The sequence below is a fragment of the Theropithecus gelada genome, chromosome 16 (assembly GCF_003255815.1).
Source record: "Theropithecus gelada isolate Dixy chromosome 16, Tgel_1.0, whole genome shotgun sequence".
Lineage (NCBI taxonomy): Eukaryota > Metazoa > Chordata > Mammalia > Primates > Cercopithecidae > Theropithecus > Theropithecus gelada.
The window spans coordinates 56,713,012-56,717,245 of NC_037684.1; positions in this window are offsets into that span (position 1 = coordinate 56,713,012).

A 4,234-nucleotide genomic window follows, 5' to 3' on the forward strand; every position below is an offset into this window, starting at 1 on the left:
ACAGAGTCTGTGCCCAGAAAGACAGCCAGGCCAGGCAGGGCCCGCTCTACGATCACAGGGCCTGGTGCAAAATGAAAACGGGGGACCCTTATTCAACGAAACGAAGCATTTCCAGATGGCGACAGCAGATCACTGAGCCGAGCCCAGGGCCCTGCCTGCTTGCCCAGGGTGCATGCCCATGCGGCCAGCATCACGGGAACAGCTGAAGCTCCTGGGGCAGGGGACGGTGCTGGGGGCCAGTGCGGGGCTCAGGAGGATGGCGTCCTGTGTTCAAATGAAAGGCAGACCCTTGTGTATCGCTGGTGGGAGTGTGAAGTGGTACGGCCTCAGTGGACTACGGTCCTAAAAACAAGCCAACCTACAATTACCATATGATCCAACAATTCCTCTTGGGTATTTTTTTTTTAAAGACAAGTTCTGACTCTGTCACTCAGGCTAGAGTACAGCGGCATGATCATGGTTCACTGCAGCCTCGACCTCCCAGGCTCAAGCTGTCCTCCTACCTCAGCTTCCCTAGTAGCTTGAACTACAGGTGTGGGCCACTGTGCCTGGCTAATTTTTTGGTATATTTGGTAGAGATGGGGTCTTGCCACATTGCGCAGACTGGTCTCGAACTCCTGGGCTCGAGTCATCTGCCTGCATCAGGCTCCCAAAGTGCTGGGATTACAGGCGTGAGCCACTGTGCCCGGCCCACTGTTGGGTATTTACCCAAAAGAACTGGAAGAAGGGACTCAAACAGGTATCTGTACACGTAGTTCATAGCAGCCTTAGTCACAGCAGCCGAAACGGGGAATCAACCCAAGCGTCCATCGGCAGATGATGGATACGCACACATATCATTCAGCCATAAAGTGGAATAAAAATCGGACAGGTGCTCCAACAGGAATGGGCCTTGAAAACATGATGTTAAGTGAAAGACGCCAGACACAAAAGGACAAATATATGATTCCACTTATATGAGGAACCCAGGGTAGTCAGCAATAGAGACGGAAAGTGGAAGGGTGGTTCCTGGGGCTGGGGGAGGCGAAACGGGGAGTTGTTTATGGGATCATGGGAAAGTTCTGGAAATGTTTGATGGTAACGGTTACACACTGCTGTGAATGTACTTCGTGCCACTGAACTGTACACTTAAATTCTACGTAATTTTGCTGCAATTTTTAAAAAGGGGAGGCAGGTGCTTGTGGGAAGACGAGACAACTGTGGGAGCCTGTGAGCAGTGCTGGGGGCCCGAGGGATCAGCTCCCCTTCTTGGAGTTCAGGCGCCATGTTCCGTGGCCCGGCTCCCACAGCCCTCCTTGAGGTTGAAGGTCAGCCTAGAGACAGGCCCTGGGCTTCAAAGGCCCTGAGAGCCCACTTGATTCATGGAAGCTGCTGGAAACGCTCCCAGCCAAAGCCACCGCTGCACCTGCAAGGGCGGCTGCTTCAGCGAACCCACCCCCAAGTGCCCACGAAGGAAGGCTGAGCTCCGAACCTGGGGCTCACAGCCGGGTGGGGCCACGGACACGAGACAGTTTCCGAAACGGGGGCGAAATCTCTGCACTGACTTGTTACATCAGCACTGGGAAAATACCCCAGCGGGACAAGGGGCTGACTTTCCCCCATTCATCTAGAAGTTTCCATCTGTGCTGCCGACACCGGCATCCTCTGCCCTTGGAACCCCAGCTTTTTCATCTCACACCCTGGCCTTGCGGTGAAGCCTGCGGGGCGTGGTCTTTGGCCCTGACCGATTCCAAGTCGGGCCCTCTGGACCTCTCTGGGCCTCAGTTTCCTCCTCTGTAAAGTGGGAGCACAAATGTCCCTGACTCCTAGGTGGGCGGGGATTTCCCCAAAGCTCACGCAGGTGCCTGATTCCACAAACGGTGAGTGATGGTGACGGTCACCCCGCACAGGAGGATGCCGCCTCCCTCCCTGGCCGTGGCTCGTGGAACTGAGGCTCTGTCTGTCGTCGGCAAAGTCAGTCGGTGAGAGGAGGTGGGGGCTGCGGCGAGGGAAGTGGGGAGCCCGGGAGGCGTGGCCTGGAGTCCTGATGGGCCTCCCTCCCCGAGCCAGGCAGCTTCCTTCTCCTCAGCCTGCTGCGCCCGGCCCCGCAGAACAGGCCGCTGCCACCACTGGTTCACCGAGAGGCGGGATCAGGTGGGCAGACACCGCCGGCTTTTGAGAATCCTGAGAAGCAAGGGCAGAAAGTGGGCGTTTTGTCATGTGGGAAAGGTGCCAGCCCCCGCTTTTTGGGGTGGAAACTGCTCACGTTCTTAGGGCCTCTCGATCACTCCTGAGGCACTCACTCCTCACTGAATTCTACGGAGAAACAGCTGGTAGCTGTTGACGTGCTGGTCACGGCGGTGGGAGCTGTGCTGGGCTCTCACGTTTTAAATGTCCACGGTCATCCTGAGAAGGGAGTGTTATCCCCATTTCACAGATGAGAAAACAGGGGTACAGAGAAGCACCCATAGTTTCAGGCACTAAGCAGCAGATCTGGGATTTGAAACCAGCGTCCAGAGTTCACGAGCTCTCCCCTTGCTGCCTCTTTTAGGAGCCACTTGTGTTATCTGGTATTTAGCACGAATCTGGTCCCTTCTGTGCGCCCTGATTTTTACGGACGTCACAGAACACCTTCCACCCTCTACCAAGAAAGGCTCAGTTCTGAAAGCTAATTTGTAAGTTGGTTGCTTGGGAATAAGAAAGCAGTTTTGTGAAGAAAGGATTTCTTGGTTCCCAGGCCAGCCCACAAGAACCCTTGACTCCCAAGGCAGCCACAGGCTCCCGTGAGGGATCTGCATCCCAGCTCGGCTCCGAAGCTGCCCCTTCCACACCGACGTCATCTTACCGAATGCCTTTCTAGGAAACGCATTTGGAATCCAACCCTGGGAGTGCGGGGACTGGGTCCGGCCTGTCGTGGGGGCTGAGTGTGGGGGCTCATCTGCATCAGGTCTGAGAGGGCTTCGGTCCCACAGAGGCGTGGGTAGCGCACCTGCAGTTTAGAACTGTGGGCAGAGGCCCGAGCCACCCCAAGGCTGGTGTTCCCAGGTCGGGTGTGGACCTAGGGACTGCGGGGCAGCCCACAGCCTGTCTTTTCTCGGCCAGGCAGGTGTTTACGTGCTCATCTGCTATGGCCTTGGGGCTCTCACTGCCCCACCCCCCTGCCCTGTGAGTTTGTCAGCAGTTTGGTATTTTTCCATAAAAATTCATTGTTATAAATGAAATAGAGTGTATTGTTTTAAAAGGGTAACTGTTCTACAAAGTTTATAACGTAACGCAGGACTCCCCTGCTCATCTCGAGTCAGTCACCTTCGAACTCCTTTAGTTCCTCAGTATCTAAAACCTCATGTGGATTCTATGTCTTGATTTTGTAATTTTATAGACCATTATTATAAAATGTCATGATGTAGCTCTCATATTCAATCTCCCTGACACACACATGCTTCTTGTAGATCCTTGTGCACCTCCTCTGTCCTCATCTGGGCTAGCTGGCACTGGCCTCTAGATCAGCCACCCAGCGCCACCCCGAGGATTCTCTCCCGTGCCCCGTCTCTCTTGGTTTTCTCCCTTGTTTGGCTGGAGCACATCCTACAGTAGCTGCCTGAGAAAGAAGGCAAGGGAGGTGATATTTTTCAAGAACTCACATGTCTGAACATATCTTCATTCTACCTGCACACTTCGCTAAGTTCTAGCTGGATAGAAAAGTCAAACTAGAAATTGTTTGCTGTCAGAATTCAGAAGATCTTGTTCACTGCGCTCTGACTTCAAATTTTGCTTTGAGAATTTCAGTGGCATTGGAATTCCTGATCCTTTGTATGTGACTTTTTTTCTCTCTCTCTTTGGAAGGCTTTGGAATATTTTCCGATTATCCTGGTGTCCTGAGATTTCATAACAAAGTTTGGTATAGCTCCTTAATTTACTTTAAAATATTTCTGACATACAAAAAATACAAATCTAGGCCCGGCGCAGTGGCTCACGCCTGTAATCCCAGCACTTTGAGAGGCTGAGACAGGTGGATCACAAGGTCAGGAGTTCAAGACCATCCTGGCCAACATGGTGAAACCCCATCTCTACTAAAAATACAAAAATTAGCTGGGCATGGTGTTGTGCACCTGTAGTCCCAGCTACTTGGGAGGCTGAGGCAGGAGAATGGCTTGAACCCAGGAGGCGGAGGCTGCAGTGAGCCGAGATCGCACCACTGCACTCCAGCCTGGGCGACAGAGCAACACTCCATCTCAAAAAAAAAAACAAAAAAAAA